The 24771-nt window shown below is 39.4% G+C and overlaps 1 long non-coding RNA gene across 1 annotated transcript; it reads left to right on the top strand.

Moving 5' to 3' along the window:
- The first annotated feature begins 168 nt into the window (after nucleotides 1–168).
- Nucleotides 169–24153, top strand: LOC137853128 (uncharacterized). Its single transcript, XR_011094260.1, has 3 exons — nucleotides 169–264; nucleotides 22949–23049; nucleotides 24060–24153. It is a non-coding gene; the product is annotated as an uncharacterized lncRNA (long non-coding RNA).
- Nucleotides 24154–24771: the final 618 nt, after the last annotated feature.

Genomic DNA, 24771 nt, shown 5'->3' with positions numbered 1-24771 from the left:
CAGTAAATAATAATAATAATAACAAAATCATAAGAGATGTACTGTTAAGTGGTAAAAATGATGGCTTGCTAGTCACACAGGGCAATCAGTTTTCACTGGATCAGCTGGGTATGTTCCCAGCCCAAAACAAAGTCAGATCTACACAGGAAGAGGCAATTCAGTCTCGGTGTGGAATTGCAAGCAGAAGCTTCGGCAGCAGGGGCTCCAGGAAGGACCTGGAAGCACTGCTGAACAGGGCAGCGCATCCCACATGAGCTGGAGCTGGTAAGCTCGTTAAGAAGCAGAAAGAGAGGTGAGGTGATTAAAGGTCATGCCTTCACGGGGAGAGGACTAGATGTGAGAGGGCACTTTGATTAACAGAGAAAAATATTACAAGAACCAATGGCTGGAAATAGAAACCAGGCAAATTCAAATGAGAAATGAGGGACACATATAAAAGTATGGTGAATTAATCAGTGGAAAAAATTACAAAAGGAGAGATGTATTTCCTATCTTCTGCTATATTCAGATCAAGACTTGATGCCTTCCTGAAAGGTATGCTTCAGTCAAGCATGAGTTATTGGGCTTAATGCAGGCGCAAATGGTTAAAATTGAATGGCCTGTAATAGGCAAGGTCAGGTAAGCTGAGATATTGTCTTTCTGGCATTAATCTTTACAAACCTATAAATATTGGAGTTAGATACAGTAGGTGTATTTGTACATGGCTGTGTGTACTATGATTTCTTAAAGCTTTCCACCTTTTAAGTGACATATGTTGGCCAGCTAGAGATCAGTAACAATAGTACACTCTGCAGATGACTGTTCACCCAACCTGAATAATGGTTTACTGATAGTGTTTGTCTGTAAGTGGTTAGAGTAGATAACACTCAAAAAGCCTGTATCATGTATTATTTCAACAGAAAATGTTGGTGGAATAATTCTGAATAATGTTTGTCCCAGAGCCTCATGATAGTTCACAAGAATAACAACAACAAAGGCTTAAACTTGCCAAAACCTTGTTTTCGTCTTTGACATCAAAGAGCTCATTCTTTCCCAGGTAGGGTAAAGCATTCTGGCAGGGAAGGTGAAACTTCACATGCTGACTGTGCTACACAAAAATATGCTTCTAAAGGCTGCTGCATATTTAGGGGCTTTTAGCACTTCTCTTTTTTTGCTTTTATCAGTGTCTTCCATTTTGCAGTGTGTAGACCAGTAAAGTTATTTGTACTGAATATAGATAATTATTCCTTATTCAGCACACTCACATGAATAATCATTGTCATAGTGAGTGCATTTTTTCAGTGTCTCAAACATTCAGTTACCTATTACAGTGCTTCCCAAACAGTGTCCTTTCTTATTTACAGAACTGAAAGGCAAAAGGTATTCAGTAGACGATTATTGCACTGATTTTGAATGGTGCCCAGCACTGGAAACTCAAGCCCATAATTAAAATGGTACTTTTAAAAAATGGTATTACTATAGCAAACAGTTCTTATTTTTTCATTTTTTTGTTTTATTTTTCTTCTTGCAGGTTTGTGAAAATAATGAATGCATTGCCCATGTTAAAACCCTTACATGCACACACAAAATGCACTTGTAGCATAGCAAACTATTTCTCTTGTGTTGCCTGTACTGAGTTTGAAAATTTAAGATGAACGTGTTTCCTTAATATTTTCTGAATTTAACAATAAAGGAGAAGCAGTACACTGCTGCTCACTGTTTCAGGATGCCACCTCCTGCTCTCCTCTAATAATACCTAAGGTCCTTGAGGGAGCATGGTCTTTAAATAGGGATCATCATTTTGTTCAGGCAGACTCCTTAGTCACTTCCTTTTTTGGGTTACAGCAGGGAGAAGTGCATTTTCTTACCACTTTTCTGCCAGCTCCCTCAAAGCTGGTGTCCTTTTTGTCAAGTGCTGAATCTGCTCCATGCCTGACATCCAGCAAGTAGTCTTTCAAAGTGTGGAAAGGCTGCCTTATTGTTATTGTCCAAGGCACCTTTCCATGCACTGTAAATATAAAAGGCAATGAAAATCACCAAGTAGGAAACAAATAGGCAATTCTGATCAGCGTCATCCCTGCAGTCCCCCATTCTACCGGATCCTCTTTAGGCAATGGAAAACCACCGAATCTCAGGGATGGCGGGTGGTCTGACATACCTCAGTTATTCCGGTGTTGGGCACAGGCAGCAAGATTTATCAGCAGCACTTCTGATGTCCCAGAAAGAAGATTTGTAACTATAGCACCTCATAATCTTGTAGCACAAACAACAGTTCTCTTGCATTCTGTTTTCTTAAGTGTCTTCACAAGCTGGCAAGGCTGGAGTTAATGTGTAGGGAATGATCATGGCTTTTCAAACTTCAGGATTTGAAATGGTGTCTTTTTTTTTTCTCCCTGCCGTGCTGTTATAGAGAAAAACATCTGTGCTTGCTGTAGCTATTTTCCATCCTGAGCTCTATTTGTGACTTCTGCATGTAACTTTAAGTAGAAACCACGGTGAATCATTCTCTTACTTCTTTAACCCAACCCCCTGGAGAAGAAGGGTTCTGTGAGCCATTACTGAATCCATATGCCACCCAGTCCCTTGTTGATTTTCATTTAATTGGACTGAATCTAGATTTAGAGAGCTTGCCAGTAGGATGTTTTCATTTTTTTTTTTTTAATTTATTTTTTTTTCTGTTGGGAGTGGGTGGAGGTTGTTTTTTTGTGTGAGTACTATCTTCCCCACTAAACTTCTTGACCAGGCTGGGCAGCCAGCCATGGTGATACCATAAATCCATCTGGAAGCTACAAGGGGAGAGGAAAGTTCCTGTCAACAGAGATGAGATTCATAAATAATCTCCTCAACCAAATACATTTAAGAGACAAATAACAATGTGCTTCAATGTGAAATCAAGTTACAGAAAATAAAGATGTCATTGGTTAGAATGCCAGGCTACCATCGATTGTGGTAGCAGCATGCAAATCCTTAGCAGTTTTGGTAGTCTCACACTTTCTTGGTGCATCATATAATCAGATCTGTTTATCAGAGCTCTTTTTGAGCTCTGAGGCAGGCTGTTCTCTGTTCCACCAGCAGCCTCTGTGTCTCAGCCCTGGTTTTTGTTTGAGAAACATATATGCCATAAGGTGTTTTAATTATGCTCATTACTATATTGCCTATATTGACTGGTTAAGTGGTATCTCACACTAGGGTGATTTGCTCATTAAGCGCAGGATACAGGCAGCAAAACAGAAGGTACCATGCTGTGGATACTAAAGTCAGGATAATTCTCCTGGGAAAGTATAATTTTTAATGCTTTCCTTTGTTTATAAAGTATTTGCAAATGATCTTACAGCTGATGGGAGGCTGACTGTAGTGGTTACACATGGGGAGGCTGGCCTGACAGACATTGCACTATTTATCTTTTCACAGTGCCAGCCTATGCACCTCATTCATCATCTGCTATGCCCACCTCTGCCCACATCTCTTTGAGGTCCGAGTGCTTCACTACAGGCATTCGCCATAGACTTTGATCCTCAGCATCATTTAGCTCTGTCAAAGTAGGAACCGTGCTGACCAACATTCTGCTTTCACCTGCTCCCCTCTATACAGCTTCTCTTCAATTTCTGATGCCCACACTTAATCTGGTCTTTATGTCAGTCAGGACACTAGTGTCTTGTCTTCTAAAGGTTTAGTATCACAAACTGTCTCTTTTTTTTTCAGAAATAGAATTTTCTATGGCAAATTAAGGTGTTTTTACTCTTCAGGTTTGGCAGCACTCCCAAAGTTGGTATGATCCTGTTCCCTTTGTCACTCTTTAACTGTCACTACAGTGTGCAGTACTCAGGGTCTTTCAGATCAATCTAATTTTTATTTATTTATTTTTTTAAAAAAAGAAATCCGCAATTGAGAAATGCGCTTAGAGAAGCTTACATTTATACTGACTGGGATTAGTGGAGGAAATACATATAGAAATGCACTAAAGTCCCATTAATTCTCTTCTTTTTATTCTGGTAGCAATCCAACTTATTGTGCATGCCCACAAATTTATGTTGTCCTTTTTTCAGACACTGCTTGTTGGAGGGAAGCACAACAAAACCCTGACCAAAAAACTACTATGCTACTGTCTTTACACCAGTAATTACTGTACAACTATTACTATTCCAGCTGATAAGTATACAGACAGAATTATTCTGAATAGGAGAAATATGAAGTAAGACATATGTTCTGTTGTGTTTTTATTGTCTTTTCTTTCCTGGAAAGCTGAGACTTCTGTACTAATGAAAGGATCACCCAGTGCCCTTGCTGATATTCCTGCCAACAGAGCCCGATTAGATCACAGACTGTTGTTGATTCCCTCACCACAGAGAAAAGAAAAGCAGATGCTTGGTTTAAATTTCAACTTATTTGGAAATCTTCAGAGGTCCCATGGTCAGGTTCTTGTAGAGATACTCACCTCAAGGCTGCCTGCTTAACAGCTGAAGGAACAGCTCTTCTACTTACCTTTCTTGCCAGTCATGTAAATTGTGCAAGACAAATTCTGTTCTGTGTTAACTCTCCAGAATGAAGTTCTGTCCTCTGTCCCCAATAAATGCCCATTTTCTTAGAGGCTTTTCACATGACTGACATAGGGTGAAGTTTGACATTATAGCTGAATATCAGTTAATAATTCTGATGATGGTACATGAGTCAGGTATTTTTCAGTGCTTTCTCTTGTAAGGATTGTCTCTGAGGTACAGGAAGGAAAAAGTACGTGAAACTTATCACTGAAAAGATTTAGATTATGACTGTAAGCCACTGGAAACTCAGCTTTCCATGGAGGAAGTACCAGTTTGACATGTATCTTTTTCAGAACACATTCTTTTTTCATTGTTGGATAGTGTCACAGAATTTCTAGGGAGTCTATTAGGGTTTTCTTCAGACAGAAACTTCCAAAACCAGCATCACTGACAAGAAGTTAAAGAAAGTGGAGTTTCTTTTTACAATACTTAGATTCACTCAGATAATGAACATGCACAAATATTTCCAACCAAATTAAAAAAAAAAAAAAAAAAGTTTATTCAGGAAAAATGCTTGTAGGAAAGCCACAAGAACTTTGCACTTGAAATTCTCCTGCAGCCCTGACATTTTCCAGAACTCTTACAATAAAACTTGAAACTTATATTTAATGTAGAGATGAAGAGCTGGTTTGTTACACTCTTGCTTGCTGTTCCTGCCATAATACTACATTTATCAGTTAGACGCAAATAGATACAATGCATTCTACACTAGGTCTTGCCAGTGAATTTGCAAGGGGTATTTTTATGTGCTGGCAACTTAGGAATATTAGAGATGGAGAAGCCAACAATGATACAGCTAATGAGGATCACAATCTCTCTTTCAAGAAAAGATGATATAGTGGGTGTTTTTTTCTTCTATAGAAAGAAATATTGCACTCTGCAAAATTGACGCAATCACTCTTTGCATTTTTTTGAACGTCTTGGTGGACATTACATAGGTATACGTGCGTGAGGGGATGGGCAAGAATAGAGAGAAAATGCAGATCTCTTCCCCATAGCACATTATTACAGAGAGAGTCTCAGCGCAAATTATTCTCAACCCATTAAAGCACTTTTATGGGTTGAAATAAGCAAAGCTAATTCTTCTTTTGAACAGGCAGTGTCATCAAATATTCAATACCCAGAAGTATACTGATCACTCTGCATTGGATGTTTTTTCCATTCCTGTTTCTCCTGAGGTCCTTCTGCATCAGATTTTATTGGCTGCTTTCCATGCCATGTTTCCTGATAGGAGCAACAAATTTCTATGACAGGAGTAGGTGGGGAGTAAATAAAACAAGAACATCAAGAGCCACAAAGAAGCCTTCCTTTCACCTCCAGCTTTAAAATGAGGTGTTACAGCTACTGGTGGAAGGGAAGAAAATTGTAGAACAGAATGTTAGGACAATTAATACTCCCCATCATCAACTTCATACCCATACCCTCCATATGCAGTTCTTCATCAGGCTATCTGTCTGTGTTGTTAGGTGGATTCAAAGCTATTGTAAATGTACGCAGCACCATGAGATTCAAAGGGGCTATGTTGATGTACTGCAAAGGAGACTTTGGGCCTTTGTGATCTAATTTCAGAAAGGTTTGCAGGCACTCAGGGAGCAGTCTTTCATTACTATTCCTTTTCAATGGATGTGTTTTGTATTTATACCAGCGGAATAAATAAATAAATAAATAAATCCCACGAACTTCTTGCTCAGCAAGAAAAATAATAGTCCAAGAAGTGCCAATTGCTTTGGAGTTCTTTTTCTTTTCTATTAATAGTCATACTTCTAGTGTCACGATTTAGTCTTTGAAGTAATGGAGGCAATAGGAAGTCAATTGTACATAAGAGAGGGAGCTGGGACAGTCTGGGGCAAACCCACAGAGAAGAGTAAATGCTACTGGCTTGCTGCTGAGGAAGGATGAATGATTTCCAAGAAAATTAAAAAGGTGATCCTGAAGTTGTGATATTTGGTGGTATAATAATGGGAAGGGAGCTAGGGAGTGTAGGTGGAGCTGCTGCACAAATATCAGCCCTCAGTTAAGAATAAATAATTCAATAAAAGAGTCCTTATTGTTCATATTTGTAGAGGAAAACTGGAAAATGCAATCCATGTTTGTGTGTCCCAAAGGTAGAAAAAAAAATCAGAGGAGCCTCTTTTAAAAAATATCTTAAATCTCATGACTTCTGTGCATCCTGCCTCGTGATATTTTACCGTTCAGGGCTGAAACATTGCCAAGTATTTTCAACCTGGTCCAGCCCCAGTTTTCTAAGGGAAAATTAACACTAACTCCTACATCTTAAGTCCTGAAAAGATTTTCATCTGTAGAGTCCTGAGAAGAAGGCTTCACCCCAGCTTCTTCCCTTCTCTCATCCCTGCATGCATTATCACCCCACTTGCACCCTTTCTTCAGAAACCCTAAAGACCCAGAATCACTAAAAGGGAGGTCTTCTGTGCACCTTCCTGGCACGAATGTTTGATAAGTATTGTTTCTATTTCCTGCTTCATGTTCTGCTCTGTTTTTGAGCACAGACCTTTGTGGAGCCTTTGGTTCTGAGCAGCTTTGCAGTGGGTTCACTCAATACTGTTTACATTGAAGTAAAGTAAATTACTTCAAGGGATAAAAAGGTGAGGGAAATGCCAGACAGCATATTTTATGTTTGGGCTTGACCATAAATAACTTAATTCATCCTCTCTCACTTTGTCATAAAATGCATGAAAACACTGCACAAATTCAATTTAACTTTTAAAAAGGAAACTTGCTTTTTCCTCCATGCTTTCTCTCTGGCCCTTGATTCCACTCCCCAGATAACTGGCAAATGAGCTATCTGAATGTGAAGACCTAGTAAGCTGCCTGCAGGCCCTTGTTTCTTGCTTGGAAGTGGTTTTACACCAATGTTTCCGCTTGAAGAGAGATTTGAGACTGTAGCAGAACAAGGTTTGGGGCGGGATTTTAGTCTGATGAAGTTTCGTGGTGGGTTTCTGAGTTTCAAATGATTTTGAAAGAAGTAAATTGCCCTTTCTTTTTTCTTCTCTATTTATTTTATTTTATTATCTTTTTTACAGTACTTATCATTAGGGTTTTTAAATATCGGGTTCTTCCATCATGGTCTGAAACCTCCTAGGAACAGATACTATACTGATATTTAATTATTCCAGAATTGACTTTTCTACTTTTGAATGCAATCTGTATCTGATCTAATTTAGATCTGGGGATTTCAGTGTAATTAAAGGTAGACAATCATGTGTGGCTTAATATGCACACACGCACAAAAAAATACTCCATTAAAAAAAAATAAAAAAATTCAGGTCCATTTAAAATTAATAACAAACCCATACACATTTCTCTGTATAATTTTTAACAAATAAACCTTTGTGGATTTAAGTATCATCCACAAAAATAAGTTGGGAGTGTTATAAATGAAGTCTCATCTCAATCTGAATTCAGTAATATTTATAAAAGAAATATTTATAAAAGGTATAAAAGGTATAAAAGGTATAAAAGGCAAGTAAACAGCGCTGGGTGTGTGGGGAGTCTATGCTCCACCAACACTCACACACAAACATCAAACGTTCTAAATATACAGAACATTGCTTTACATACTAAACCCGAGTATGCCTATACATACGTACAATCAGGAAAGGTAACAAACAATCCTTTAAGTTCCATGACTTAACAGTTACATTTTCCATTCCTTTTCTTAATTACAAACAAGTCTCAGTTTTCCATTCCTTTTGAACAATATGTCTTGCTTTAAGTTGTCAATCAACTCGGTCTTTGGGCCTTATGTATCCTGTTCTTCCCAGACCAAAGAAAAGCATATCCATCTCCTTTTCAAGGCCAATAAGGCCTGGGTCAAAAGGCACGTTCAGGTCAACAGGGGGCGTAACAGCAAAAGCCTTCGATGGCAGTAGCAGTGGGGGGGCCGATGGTGTAGCAGTCGGATCAGTAAAGGAGCCCGCAGTTCCCTCACTGTCTGGCAAACCACACGTCTGACTGTGGTCCCACAGGGCTCTTTAAGGCCTCAGAGACTGCTCGCCAGGTGCCGAGCAATCCCACTGCAATCGTGTTTTTAGTTGCAGAGTCCCACACCTTGACATCAATTTGGTTCCATGTTTCAGGATCATAAACTGACCGATTGCTCATAAGGAGAATAAGCTGTAAGGTTACCAGGACAGTCTTTGTTTCTAAGGGCGTATGATTCCCCATAATGCACAGCTGCTTACCAGCGAGGGGCAGTTGTGGCCATGGGTCCGCTTCTCTCAGCTTGAGCTTCTCTCCAGCTCTGGTGCACCTATTTCCAGCGACTTTCAGTGCGAGCTTCTCTGAGCAGTTTGCTGAGTTTGGCCGAACCTATCTTCATGAGGCAATCAATGTGCCTGTTCCCGTCCTCTTTCCTCTTTCCTGCTTCTTTATTGATGACATAACTTCATCGTGTTGCCTTTTTTTTTTTTTTTTTTTTTTTTATCTTGAGGGCAGGCTCCTCTCTTATACCCTTCACCCCACAGCAGTTCTTTTCAAAACAACTTTTCATTGGTCAAACAACTTTGAATATAACAACAGCAAACACCCAGAAACTTCTATGTCTTAAGGGCTGGAGAACAAGAAACCAGCTGGAGAACAAGAAACCCAAGACTGCATGGAGTCTCCTGAATCACCCTTCTTTGTTCTCTCTAAACTCTTTTACATTCCTGATGGCCTCATCATTAAGAGTCTAATGTTATCTCAACCACGGGGCTTGCCCACCCCCATGGCCATACTCCCAAATCTCCCCCTTCTTTATTAATATCAACCATTTTCTCGACACGAATTACCACTCCAGATATAACAGGAGGATCTGTTCTTTTGTCCTTTTAAAACGTATCTGGGTAGGCTGTCTGAGATACAAGACTTGTCCGTGCCATTCCCTGCTTCTTTGAGAATGTATGGACTTTAAGTAAGTCTGTCCCTTTGGAGGGTGGCCTAACTGCTTGCTATTGCATGTTATGAATTGAGATGTCCTTTTGAAGCTCAAAGTGAAACTACTTTGTGTCTGCCTTAAATATTCCCTGACACAAAATGAAAAACTGCTTTTAGCCAAAAGATTAAGGTTACATATATTTATATTTATACGTCACAGAGACTCTGTGCCAGTATCTAAAGGACTGTTGCATTATCTTCAAAAGACAAGAGTGAAATAGGCAAGTCTTCAGCTGTCATTCAGTTCAGTGCTTAAAAAAAGTAGATTTTGGTTGAAATCCTTGTTTTGAATAGTGTTAGAGGAAGCCTCAACCCCATTTAAGTGTAGGTGAATAACAGCCATTCTGTACTGCACTCTTTCTTTTCATTCACTTTCTGAATCTACTCTGTTTAATCAAATGTGTTTCAAAATGCTTTATTTCTACTTCTAAAGAAAGGTACTGTTGAACCCCAAATATAATTTCAACCTTTCAAAAAAGAATGTGGCTGACATGATGTGTTTTCTATTTCAGCCATAGACCAAAACTCAGCACCTCCACACATCCTTAGGCATAATCCCTCCCCTTCCAACTGTGAAGTGCTAATAAAGTGCTCTTCTCTTCACTCCAATGCACTCTCCACTTTAATGTAATCTTCCTCTCTAATGTGTGTAGAATTTTGGGAACCTTCAAGAGGAAAGTAGCTCTTTCTACTTATTTCTTTCACTGCCACCCACCTATTTTTGGAGAATTGACTGCATGAAAGATTGAAAATACTATAATGGTCATGACTGCAATGAAAGATATGGAAGACATGGACATTGGATAGATTTCTAATGCCATTTCACTGATTGCCCCTGATCACTTCCTGGCTTTTTCCATTATCTTGTGCTAATTTAGGAATTTGAATTACCAGGCTGAGGGAAGTTAAAAGCAACATATTCAATGTTTTTCTTTTTTAATTAGTCTCACTCCATCTTTCTCAGCTCCCTTTCTCTTCTAGCGGGAAGCCATATGACAGTTATTAGACAGCTGCATAACCAGCTGGTTGGAGGTCTCCAGGCTATTGATTGCTCTGGTAAGATCTACAAACAGTCAACTCACTGTATCCTAATGTACAGGCAAGGCATCTGCCAGCTCTGCCTACACTTCTGAATGCAGGGAAGGGTAGCTATCGAACTGCCATTATTATGAACCCTAAATATCCAGAGAGCTGGGCTTTGCAACAGCTGTAGAAGGTATCATTCACCCTTTATCTCATTTCTAAAGCACCTATCAGTTTAGTGTTTAAAGTGCTGGCCTAAATGTTCTCCTTATTCTTTCAAAAGGCATCTGTTCACATAACGCTGAAGCGGTCTATTCTTAACATAGCACCACAAATCAAAGTGTGCGCAAATTATTTGGCTTTGTGAGTTGCTCTGTCTGGTTTTCAGCTCCATGGCTATAATTTAGCTTACAGAGAGGGTGTGGGCTTAGGCTGGGGACCGAGGCTCTGAAGAGCTCTTTGGCAACAAAAAGAAAATGGTATGGCCCGTAGGAGACCTCTAAGCAAGTGCTGAGGAGTCTATAGCTTGGTAAGTGACAGAAAATCATATGGAAATCAGATGAGCAGAAAGAGCATGTTAGGGATATATAAGAAGGCAGTCAAAGGAATCAATGTCTCTTTCCTTCATTAGCTGTTTGATGTTAAATTTTGAACATGATGAGTGCAGTTGAGTGGTGAACACATGTTGTTGAAGCTCCTCCACGCCACAGTGGGCACAAAATACCTGGCATCTGATGTGAAAGCTCAGTTTTCTTGCATAGGTGCTGGGGAGGGAGAGAGGAAAGTAAGTTTGTGGATAATTAACAGCAAAAGCAGCAAACAACTGTTCTTTTATTCATTTTTTGCTCTTTTTAGAATATATGTGTAGGAACTTATTCTGTGCTTCAGGCACCTTAACAATCAGTTACAAATCATAGGCTAAATAAGGGGTGTACCTCTGAATAGATCCACTGCTGCTCAGCGTAGCTTTAGAGAAAGCACAAAATTGATGTCTTGCATAGAATGATAACAGAAACAATGGTGGGATCTGACACACCTTTCGGGTACAGGTCCCCTAAGAGACAGTGTCAGTGTATGATATGGACAAAGGAGGGCATTTCTAAGCTAAAAAGGTCTCAAAACATTGATAGCTGTGTAGTTTAAAGCCATCACCTTGAATTCCACCTGGAAGCTTACTAGAGGTCAGTGAAATGTGTGGAGCAAGGTCTAAATTGCTCCCAGTGCACAGCCTGTCAGGCTGCAGCATGATGTGCTGGCTTCAGACTGAGTATTTTTGAGGTGTAGCTGCATGGAAAGAGCAGGTTGTCTAGTCCTCTGTCCTGGATAACTGTGGTGTGGTTACTGAGGGCAGGAAAAGGTGCCTTCAGTATACAGGGTGCACACAGAAATAGGAGCCTTTCTATGCTTGTTCGTCACTGAGGACTGTTGCTGCTTGAATGGTGTCCCAGCCTGGACTCCTGCTTCACCTTCTACCTGCAGATGAAGGAGTTACACTGCCTGGTCCCCCCAGTCTTTCTCACATGGTTAGTCATGGCCAGCTTGCCTGAAGCCTCTGTTCCTGGGATAGCAAGGCCGCAAGTGCCTTGCACTTGGGAGGCAACAAGGGTGATGCCCCAGATTGATTGGTCTGTTCCTGTGCAGCATTTTTCCTTATGGCATGTCTGGAAATGATTTTGTGAGCTTAATTTTAAATAACTGGAATGCTGGGGTTTTGCTGATTACCTCTGACTAATGCATCATTTTGCTAGAATATATCTCAACACTGAGCTTTCTCTGAGTTTTTGAAATTTGAAGTCTTAGTTTGTTCACATCATCATGGAAGCCCACACTTATCCTGTGCAATTTTAGATACCTAACTGAGGGACCCAATTAGGAAACTACTTGCTCTGGTGGACTATGTAAAGGGAAACGAGGAAAACCCTGGTGATGTATCAGACCCTAGGTAGGCTGGAGCACGCTGTGGCCCTGCCTATTGAGCTTCATTGACTACAGAGAGAGCCTTGGCTTTTGCTGCTGACGCCTAATGAACATGGATCTAAGATTTTTGATGCCTGTAGCCTTTTTCTTGGTGTCTCCTGGGTGTTCACAGCATAACTAGTATGGTCGTGCCTCAAGATGTTGAATTCAGTACCAACCATAATGTTCCACTGGCACTAAACACAAAACCAGTCAGCTTTTAAACCTTTCCACCATATTCCTTATTGACTTCTATTATGCCTTTGTGCATCCCCCGTTTGAATTCTGTAAGAGGAGGTGCACAAAGCTGCAAGTAGATTAGCACAAGAGAGCTTATAAGATTTATCAGTAAGTTTATGTTACCTGCCACTGCCATTGGTTTTGTGCTCACAGGCAACCTGAAGGACAACATGTAACAGTTCCGTGAAGAACATTTTTGTCTTAATTTCTTTAACTTTCTGTCTCTTAAGGTTAGTACTGGATAGTATTGTTTGATAGTTTGGTGTCAGCTAGTCATATAATGTCATTTTCAGTCTGCCCTTTGTTGTTGTTGTTGTTGTTTCTTTGAAACCACAGTCTTAAAAAAGCATTATTTTTACTTTTCCTGGCTCCTTATCATTTCATGCTGCAGATCCTGAGGCTGCAAGTAAGTACGAGACCCCACAGGATAAGAAACACTCCTGCAGAAAAGATAAAAGTGAAACCTTGCCAGGATCAATCAGAAGTCTATGAGTACTCTTGGCTCACGTGTGCATGCTGGGGCTCCCTGACTGATGATAAACAGGTAGACAAGACAACCCAATAGGTCTGTGTGCCATGCTTATATGGTCATCTGTTTTTATTTGCACACCTATAGATAGCACTGGGGGAACCATCTGGAGCAAACAATTTATTTGATGGATTAGCCACTCTTTTTAGTATGTGTTTACAAACAGGCTTTTCTCATTGTTTGAAATGATCAAATCAATGGTTGGTGTGCATGTGTTTCAGCAGCATATTTCTCACTAGCTAGCCACTACTTGGTGAGTGATCACTGCAGTCACTTTGCGCTTTTTACTGCATGCTACTTGTATAGGTCCCAAGCAACATTTATGATGTCAGCTCCAACACAAGCAGCATGTTCATATGCCACTCAAACTTTCTTATGAGCACAAATATTCTTGTGTTAATGTTCAAGAAGAACAAATACAATGAACCATAAAATAACAATTGGAAAGCTTTGTTGTTTAGTAGATTTGCCAAACTAATCATAGACAGACTTCAGGGAGAACAAAATATTTTGCTGATTTGTGTCAAACTTACTGACAAAAAAGAAAGTATAGAAAAAAAGCAAGTATAGAAATCCTAGAAATAGAATTTTCTTCATTTTATAAATGATTTTTTCCTTTTTACTTTGAACATTTTATTTCATTTTAAACAAAAGTCTAAAATAAAGAAAAAATATTAGAAAGAGCAAGTTACTCAAAAACAGAACAATATTTTGTGTTGAGGTGAAAAAATTATTTTAGTATATTCAGGTTAAAACTCTGAGGGTTATACTTTAAGTTATCTAAAAACTCTGAAGAGCTTTACCATTTGATTGATTTATTTTTTTTTCTTTTACTTTTGTTCAGGAAAAAAGGAAAAAAACACATGGTTCTAATATGGAATACTGGTAGTGGTTGTTAGTCAGGAACACATTAAAACATGCTTTAAGCCTACTTCTATTCAGCAAATGAATTATGCTCATTCTAGCATCAGAAATACACTTCAGAGCTTGCTGAAGAGTGAGAGGTGACTGGACTGGAATTTAATCAAATTATTAATGCTCATAATTATTTGGTATTTGTGCTATTGTGTTTTGTTTTTTTTTTTCCCACCTGATCACCTGATGTTCACATTCATACACACTTGCCGTGTATGAATCTTTGTCTTAGGATTTAAAAGCAGAGTAAGAGATAAAAAGGGAAGAACTATAGTTAAGTGTGAAAGATACATATATGCATGCGTGTTCTGCTTTGGAACAACCACTATTTTATCAACATGCACCTTAACCTGGTCTCTCTGGAAGGCACTATGGAAGAAACAGGACTTGCCAACACAGTAAAAAGAGGGAGGGTCAGAATAGGAATAGAATATTCTTAAAAGCCATAGTTTAAAATGAGCACCCAAAATCTGCTCAGCAGACTTGAATACAACTCTTGGTTTTCAGAGAAATTGAGCCAGCCAAAACTTCCAATAACATCTAGAGTATGACCTAGCCAAAAGTATCTTTAGCTAAATATCTACATCAGCGGCCCCTTTCAGACATCTAGGATGGTGTCTTACCTGCTGTCCTACCGTCCTGCCATCCTATGACGGTTACGTTCTACGTTACCGGTGTCCTACTGTCCTTCCTAGGACGGTAGGAAGATGTGATCATAGAGTATGGTCATACTCCCAGCCCCACAGTCACAGGGACTTTTTGAGCAGTTTTGGGGTTTAACAGCCTGTTAAATATCTGACTTCTCAGGCTTTTCTTCATGCAATTCTTGCCTACTATCCATTGAGCTACAAGGAAAATCACAAATGTCACAGGGTTTAAAATAAAGCAAAGGCTATGACTCAGTGTTGTCATCCTAAGTGGAGCTGAGGTACAGGAGAATCAAAAAATAACGTTTGTGAACTCATATTCTCTAATACCCTTTTACATCATTTGCAGCTGTCTTGTAATCAGGAGAGATCATATTCTTTAGACTGTTTGCAATCAGTACCTGTAATCCATTGATCAATCAGTAAAATGGTCATATGCATTTGACCTTTCCATGGGTATATTGCAGAATCATTAACTCCTCAGATACTGCTTGTCTGAATATTTCCTTGGGCTCTTCCAAGCACTCTGTCCCCACTGTGGGATGAGATCCATCATTACATGCCTCTGAGTGGAGAGGCTACTGCAAAGCAGAGGTTCACACAGCCGAGATATGCCTGTCTTTAACAGGAGGATGACAAAACTGCAGTGATCCCCCAGCTTTTACTTGCTTCCAAATAAAATGAATCAGATGGGCTTTTTTTTGCATTGATTTCAGAAGGTAATTTCAATTAAACAGCCTTGGATTCCTTTTGTTGACTCAGCACCTAAGCTGTATGGTACTTTTTCTCTCAAGTTCATTCTCATAATGAGTAGCTATTCTTCATACAGGTCAGTCAGGTTTATAATTTTCAACCATATTCTCAGTTCATACAACAGTTGTGTTGCTGTTTGTGAGCTATGTTATTCAGCATTTTTCAGTTTGTCTTCTGGCTGTTGTCAGGTTAGGCACAATAAGGTAGGGTATTTTTGCCCTATACTACAACCACAGATTTTGCATTGACATTTAAATATCATTCCAAGTGACACAGTGAGACAAAAATAGTAGGGTTTGCAGATGGAAGATAAGTTCAAAAAGTATTAAGTCTTCCAGGTAGATCCCCTGAGACTATTTTGTTCCTGTTTCCTGTTTTTATTTATTCACTACTTGTAGGAACATTTAATTGAGGTTAGTTTTTTTTTTGTGTGTTGGGGCAGTACAAGACAGTTTTGTCTCTGTTGAGCTTGAACGTAAAAAAGAAGTGGGTTTAATTAGCTATGTACGACAATTTAAACTCCATATGAGGATCTCCAGAGGTCTCTTCTGCTCTAAATTATTCTATGATTTTATGAAATAGCGTAATTATACCCATAATTGCAGACAGGAAAAGAAAAATAGAAGTTCTTGATTCCTGTTGATGGGAACTTAAATGACTTCAAACCTAGCTGTAAGTGGCTTGTTTGTGGTCACAGCTCAGCACTGTGCCCTGAGTTCCAGGTCATTGCTATTTACCCTGCAGGCCAGCTTTATACTTCAGAGGGTCTCTGGAGACAAATCTAGGCAGAGCAATGGTAACAATCTTACTCTGGATAGGTATGCTTTGTGAGACAGTAGAGCTCTTCAGCAGGGATAACCTATTCACAAAGCCTCCAAGACTGAGCTGTTTTGCACTCACAGATTGGAGCCCTGGCACAGCAAACATATGACTGGTGTCATAGATATGTGAAGGTAACCTGCAAGCCCTATGTAGCCAATGCTGATATCAGCTCATTGTTTTAGTTTCAAAATATGTCATATGATATTATCAATACTATCTTGCTGCAGTGCTGTTCCAACAGGGCTAATGCTGCAGAAGTGAAGTACACGCAGCTGAAAAAAATTGGGTACATGAGGAAACGTTGTGCTCTCCATACTTTCACTTCAAAAGCATCTCTGGGAGCATGGATTCATTTCATTCATCTATTCACCACACAGTTTTTCCCCTTCTGCTGGTTGCATGGTGCATGCAGCAGGAGCCCACAACTCTTCAGGAATGGCATTGCTACTTGGCTGGGCTGCTGGCTCAAAGTTCTCACTTGGGAGTGTTAGAGACTGATGGACCTGCACCTTTGGCAGCTGATGTTGATTCTGCCATCCCAAGCAGGCTTGTTACCCATACATTATTCTGTGGTGCAGCAGCAGTTTGGAGGAGCACAGATGTTCTGTTTACATAGACTAAAATAAAACCAAACTAGAATGACTAAAATAAAACCAAGCAATAAAACAATGAATAAACAAGGAAGAGATACAGGGAAGTGAGGAGGTAGAAACATAAATAGAAATATGGTACTTGTATAGCAGAGGACCATCTTTTTCATAAAAGGGTCTACCTTCAAGTTCCTATTCTAATGCTTATCTCAGCTGATCAGGTACCATCAATAAGGGATTCATAATACGTTTCTCTCTTGCCTTCTCTTTTGTTTTGTTTAGCACATTGTTTGTGGGCTGATCCAGATTTGTGAAAGCATATTTGCTCTTTGTCTGGAAATATTTTTTGCACTAAGATAAATTATGGAGCTAGCTGAAGAACAGATTTGCCTGCAAAACGTATTCTTTATTAACCAACTCATACTGTCTATTGATCACTGAGGTCCCATTAGTTGTGTCTACCATGTTATGGAGGACATATAGACATATTATAGCTGGGCAAGGACAGTCTGGAGGCTAGATTAGTTATACATCCACATGAACTTTGGATCTCATGACTAACCCAGTGATGACCCATATGAAATCCTCTCCTGGGTCCTCCCCTGTCTGAAGCTGGATATGTGCTCTTCCTCAATGGATGTTACCTAACACCCCATGCTTCATTCAGCAGCCATTGTCTACGGCTGCTTTTTGTTACTGTTAAGTGCCTGGTGTTAAGCACAGAGGATGCCCCAGGATCCTTCCATGAAGCACACCAGGGTGGGAGATGTCAGCTGAATGAACTTAGGTTTATTTTATGTTTCCTATAGAAGAAATATGGAGATGAGATGGCAGGACTCTGGGGTTCAGGTCACTCCCAGATTCCTCAGCCTACAGAGTAGAGCATGTAGCCACTATATTTCTTCTCATAGAAAGATGAGAATGTTTTTTAAAAAGTGTAGGGTAAAAAAAATCCCTTGGCTTGGGTATGGATTTCTGGATGAGTAATTATTAGTGGTAACAACTGCAACATCAACAGTCACGCAGTTGACTTGCTGCTTTCTGAATGGTGAACAGCAAGACACAATGTGCATCTACTAGCCTAAATGAACCAAATTCGATGCTTTCATTCACAAATATAATTGCATATACTTACAAATCAAGCTATTCTATGTGTTCAAGCTGATGTGATGATAGCAACAACTGAAAATGTTTATGGATATTCTAATTGGAACAAGCAAAAAGAAACCAGTTTTACATAGTCTGTGCTTGTGAGGATGGGTTTTCAGTATGCAATGTTATATACAGTGTGGTCTTACTGCCTCGCTCAATCTCTCTCTCTCTCTGGAGTTTCATTACTCAATTTCTAAGTGCTGTGCACAAATTACCATTACAAACGTGTATACATTGTATAAACAAAAATTGCAGACTTGTGAAGACAGCAGTCTTCTGGTGCCTGAGAGTCCTAGCAATCACAGGGCATATGTCAAGTGTATCAACACATCTGGAAACATAATCCTTCCTTCCTTAAAGGAGATGAACATAACTCATTCTTAATAGGGCCCTCACGGCAATAAAGGTTAACTGCACACTACCACGGCAGCTATTAGAAGGACCTGCTAAAACCTTAAAAACCTCAGTTAGATTAACTGTTCAGGGGTTTGAAACAGACCAATGTGATCCTTGTTCTTGTACAATCTATAAAGCATGAGTGGGTGGATTGCTTAGGCACTGACACTGTGACAATGCACAGTAATTCAAGGGTTCATATCTAGACTGGAGCTCATCTTAATCGTTACTTGTGAAAGCAGCAGTGCCATCTTACGCTATAGCAACCGTGGTCTCCTGGGCTATGCAGCTCGGAAGTTTTCACATTTTATTTCTAGGGTTTGCTTTCTTTGCTTTTCCCTTTAAGGCAGCCTGTACATATTTCTCTTTCCAAATGTGTAAGCCTGCCTAGTGCCCCCCATATGTGCGCCTTCCTATGGCTTAATGGCCTTTGTGCACAGAGCAATACTTTGCTCTTACCAAGACAGCCTTCATCAGAAGCCTTTTGTACCCTGTGTTATCATACAGTTCATATATTCAAAAACTGGGATTATTATGTGTGTTACTTAATTTATTTTAAATTATTTATTTATTTATTGTGGTGAGTGTATGAAAGAGAGAAAGATGGCAGCAGAGAAAGTGACAGGATAAATATGCGTATGTTGGTGCACTAAGTGAATAACGAAATCCTGTGGTTTCCAGTGGGGACACATATTCTCCTCATGTCCTGGCATACATTGTTCTGAATAAAACTGGAGGATATGGTATGCTCTGAGCAGAAAAGCTGAGATCTAGATTGGCAGCCTAATTCCTTATGTCTCCCTGACCGGAAGTGTTTGCTGGTATTTGACCCAAAGGATCCCTCTTTAATTTGGTCCTGCAGTTTCTGACCAGTTCCTTCTTCTTGGTGGTATTTTGACTCACAAGCTACCTGATGTGATATTTTCCTTTTATCTGAGCAAAATAAACTAGCTCATCCCAATTTCCAAGGTGCTCAGCTTCTTGTAGCTGTTCTTTTCCTTGCTATGTGTACCTTGGTCTTCTATCACTTCAATGCAATAGGTTAATCAGATAGGGGTTGGTAGCCTAACAAATGCTAATGTTTCCTCAGCTGTACCCTACACAATGCTCCTGTACTTATACTTTTTGCAGAACAAATGACTGGAAGACACAAAAGACTTTTATTATTGCCCTGCCAGAGCAAGTTCATTACTACTGCCTGTCATCATTTCTATGTCCTACATTTCCAAATATCAGTCTATGATCATCATAAAGTTGTTCACAAGTTAAGCCTACTAGTGCCTGTCATACAGAAGATAAAATTAAGTTTATTTAATTTAGGGAGAGGAAGATATAGATAAACTTTTATACAAAGTAACCCAAACTGCAGAAGAAATCCTGACATCATTAACTGAGTATCTGATATCTCCAGAGAAGCATCCAAACTAGTGGCCCAGCCAGGGAAGGAATCCAGGTCTTGGTTGCTATTCCTAGAGTTAAAAACACTCTGGCTTAGGTGAAGACTCACTGGTCTTAACCTTTGCCAATGAAACAGTTTCTTCAATTAAGCATCAGCAGTCTTGAGGGAGATCTTAAACCAAGGCATAAATTTTACCCTAACTGGAACACATTTCCATCTGCATGTCTCTGGTGCTGTACAGAGACCAATGCCATTTGTCAGAAACACAGCAATGGTCAGGCTGCTGTGAACATCTAATTGCAGGATTCAACTCATAGGCAGCTTGAATATAAATCAAGGGAGTTCCTCTCCCTCACAGCAGGGGAAAAACAAGCTTATGTCACCTGCAAAATACAAAAACATTCACCATCAGAGTACTTTTCAATAAGGTGCTCAATGAACTAATTCTGTGTGTTCTGTGTGAAGTGGCAAAGAAAAGTAGATTCATACATGCTTGCAGCAATCTCTGTATGTGAACTTTCTAAAGGAGACTCCGCCTTCATTGGGAAATTTGTATGGGTACACAAATGAAGACGCTGAGCCCCACTGGGCTTAATCATTAGCACCAGGCAGTCACCCCTCCATGAACACATAGCTTAGAGAAACAAAATAATGCTCTGCAGAAAGAGCATTTACTTCTGATTAGACAGTTTCCTGTGAATTTCTGTATCAATGCCCCCAGCAGAATAAAAGGGCACTAGTCTTGATTCCTGCAGAGACATTTCTAGCATTCCAAACTCCTCTTAATAATATCAGTCTTTTGTGTTATAAAGGTTATTTTTGGTGATATTTATTCATTTATTTATTTATTTTTAAGGAGTAGTATAGATTCAGATTTGATGAAAGTTTTCAGACCTAGAGGAAGCAGGTCTAGGATGTTGCTGTTCAGTCTGAAGCTCAATGGTACTTCCTCAAAATAATAAAAAATATGATTGACTTTATGGAAATCAGTGGCGATGCCGCTAATCTTAATCACGTTTTGCTATTTTTTTTTTCCTTTTTTTCCTTTTTTTTTTTTTTTTCTGGGAACATACCAATGATGAGTCCTGTAACAAGAAATACTTGCTTCATCCTTATCCCCAGATCCTAGACTAATAAGTGTTTTCATTATGTGAAGATTATTACTGTTCTGTTGTTTTTAGTACCTTAAGACATTTTGCTAAGTGCTGTACTTTCATCATACAAGAAGATGGCATTTTTAACACTACATAAACATAGTTTCTTCTTGGAATAAAGCAATGTGGTCCTCAACATACCGTTGGTTTTCAGCATAGCCAAAACAACCATTTTACCAATGAAAAAACACTTACTAGTCAAAATTTCGTATTATGACCTGTTGAGAAGTATTAATCACAGAAAAATATTCAAGTGGGTCTTAAGGCGACCATTCTCCTAAGGTTCAACACTTCATGGCTAAGTCTTCTGATCACCAGCAAATGCACACAGTTCATTTTTCTTAACAAACTTAACTAGTTCTTTATCATGCTGGGCTGAGCTACTACTGACTGAGAGGTGGTTTAAATACTTGGATTTTAAACAAAGTAATAATCTTGAGATTACTGCCAATGAACTCCTCTCTGCAGCCAGCTGTGATGAAGTGGTGATTCAAAGGTAAGTAGGATATAGTGTGTGAAGAACAGTAAAGCAGCACATGGTGGCTGAAAAGCTTCTTTGGGGTCCTCAGGTGACCAATTACAAGCTGTAGGTAACTAGGAAGACTTTCAAACCTTAAGTCTGCTGTCAGGTGACTGTGAGGGTGACAGCACTGGAATAGGTTTCCCAGAGACTTTGTGGACTCTTCTTCTCTGGAGATATTCATAACCTTCCTGGATGCCATTCTGTGCAACGTGCTCTAGGTGATCCTGCTCTGCAGTGAGGTTGGACTAGATGATCTTCAGAGATCCCTTCCTCAGCCATTCTGTGATTCTGTGACTCTGTGAAGTCCTGAGGGACTTAGGGACATTATAGGTTCTTATAGTAGTTTTACAGTCTTGAGACAGACTGGATGTTCAGAGCAGCCTGGTAGTGTTCACTTTGAAACGTCTAACGTCCTTACAGATTTTCTGGTAAGTACAGACTGCTAAATGTCCCTCTATCATTGTGGGGCTGGAAAAAAAAAAATCAGTTAAATTGTTGGCTGAGAACTCTGCCTTCTGAAAATTTGTCCCTGTGACTTCATTCACTAGAGGAATGAAAAACAAAACCCATTTTGATGGAGTAGTAGGTTTTAAACCTAGGACCTCTGATCTAAATATATCCATGAACTGAGCTAAGAACTCCTCTGTAATGCAAGACATCAATATGTTCAGTTGCCTGAAAGTGTGGCCCAGATACCATCAGAGGGAAACACAGCCCCATGCTGAGGAGGAGGAGTAACATGTTTGGCTTTCCTGAAGTGGAAAATCTGAAATGTATTGGTAAGTCTACTCTGTGGAGGACGTGATTGTCTAAGAACTGTTAGCCTTTTTCTCCAGGACTTCCTTTTCCATGGTGCCTGAGATGCTAATCTTACTCAACTTCATACACAACCTAAGACCAAGATATATGGAGGCTTAGAGAGTATAGTTAGACCATTCATTACCATTCATTCATACCCACCTTGGCATCTGCAAAGCACAGCTTTATCCTGTGTCCTCATATTACCAGCAATTATTTACCCAAGGTAACTGAGAATTACCCTTGCTCTTCCTGATGACAATACAAAACCACAGCAATATAATACACTAAAAGTACAGGAAAATCAGAAAAATATTTTTTTTTCTTTAGCTTCAACATTTTTTTCTAGCTTTCTGCATTTGCTTCAGGCTGTCCATATGAAAAGAGAGCATCCACAGGAAGAAAAGTTGCACAGTGTGAAATCATAGGTATGTGGATGCAGGAACAACTTCTGCACTGAGAATCTAGAAAATACATTTTTCCTGGTATACAAAAGTGTTTCTCCAAGTGAAAGAATCTCACCATAAAATGAGTACTGAAAACACTAGACCTTAACTCAAAATAGGACACTAGATTAACTTTTTTTTTTTTTTTTCTAGAGGCTGACATTTATTAGTTTAAATGGGGAGCTCACACTTGTGCATCTTTGCCTCTGCTTTCATGCTTTCACATTCTCAATGAGATGAAGAGCAGAAGACATGTAAGTGCCGTTCTTGGGCTGGTTTTGGCTTGAACTGAAGCAGCAGGTGGTTTTCATGAGTCAAGAAAGCCTGCTCAAGAGGACTGGGGAAATGCTTGAACTTATAAGTGCTTTTGGAACCAAACCTTGAGTTCTTCACTTTTCTGAGTTGATACATCTTGATATCCATCTGCCGTATTGTTAACCTTTTGGAATCAGTGCTTGTAAATTTATGCAGGAAGATGCTGATGTTCCAGTTTTATACTAGTCCCATTTAGCTAACTTTCAGGGTGTCTCCCTACATGATTTTATTAAAAAAAATCAGGAAAGATGCATGTATGCCTACCATTATTAAAAAATAAGTCTGACTAATCAAAATTTTACAAGCAATGAGTCACTTCAGTTCCAATGCAATGAAAAATCAATACAGACCTTTCAGAAACACATTTTATGTTTACTGAAGGCAATGGGGCCTCCTAAAGAACTGACAATTTAAGGTGGATGTGTTGGCTGGCTGTGGAAAATACACCTCTCTAAGGCCACTATGTTGTCAAAGACAGGAACCAATTTTCTGGCACAAAATGAAGAGGTCTAAAACTTTTCCAGTACTCACTCTGTTGTTATTTTCATGATACCATGTGGAATGACCATTTAATTATCAACTAATACCTTAGGCAGGAGAGGAAGCTGTTTAAAAATAATTCAAAATGCAAAATAATGTTCTGCTGCAGGCCGAATTTGCTTAATTGTATTATTCTGATAAGGGTGCAGTCTTTGTTATCTCCCCATACTTCATTAAGATTATAAGGAATGTTTTCAATGGACATTTTTTTACCACTTTTCTATAGTCAACTGAATAAAATGAGTTTTATGACAATGTGTTGGAATCCCTTGGCCAGGTGATAGAAGAAAAATATGATGACCCTTCTGTTACCTACCATGTATGTTTTTAAGTAAATGGGTTATTAGCTACATATTTCTCATCTATGACAAAAGCCGAGGTTCAAATCACAGGTATCCTTCTGTTGCAGCTGCGGTAGCTGAATATAGACAAAAATTGCTCAGCTATGGACCCAGGAGAAACGCTGGAATGTGACACGATGTGATTTTGCAGTATGAAGCTAGGCAAGTATTATGATTTTTTGCATTCTGTGTATCAGGCTTTTTCATATTTTTTTTTTCTTTCATTTCTGTCATCTGCAGAGACAACTGTCATTTTATGTTGAAAAAGCACAGGCAGTTTGTGACTGAAAACACACGTGGGTCACGTATGTGCTATTGTATTTTACTTCAGTACATTTCTACATTATTACTGTTCCGTGATCTAACTAAAAGATTTTTTTGGCTTAAGGGTATAAATCGTTCTCTGTAGGCAGCAACCATTAACACTAATGAAACTTAGCGATCAATCTGCATTTGAAGAATATTGTGGGTGTCACTCACACATCCTACTTATCACTTGGTGCAGTATTCCTGTATCTGCAAGCGATCTAATTGGGCTGTGGACCCACTGTGCCAGACCCCGTGCAGACATTGCAGAAGAATTATTCTTGCCCTGAAAGCTTCCCTGCTTCAGACGTCATCTGCTTATGAAACATGTAGCACCTCCAAAATAAGCAAATTTAGATGGTTTTGCAGTTCTCTACAGTATCCCAAATCCAAGAAAAGCAATGGCAGCAGAATCAGTAATGGAGATCTCGCATCGGCAAAGGCATTGGTGTGGTCTGGTGGTTATTAGCTTTG

This window comes from Anas acuta, chromosome 3 (assembly GCF_963932015.1).
Source record: "Anas acuta chromosome 3, bAnaAcu1.1, whole genome shotgun sequence".
Lineage (NCBI taxonomy): Eukaryota > Metazoa > Chordata > Aves > Anseriformes > Anatidae > Anas > Anas acuta.
Note: the sequence above shows the minus strand (reverse complement) of the source record. Positions and strands in the feature narration are given on the sequence as shown.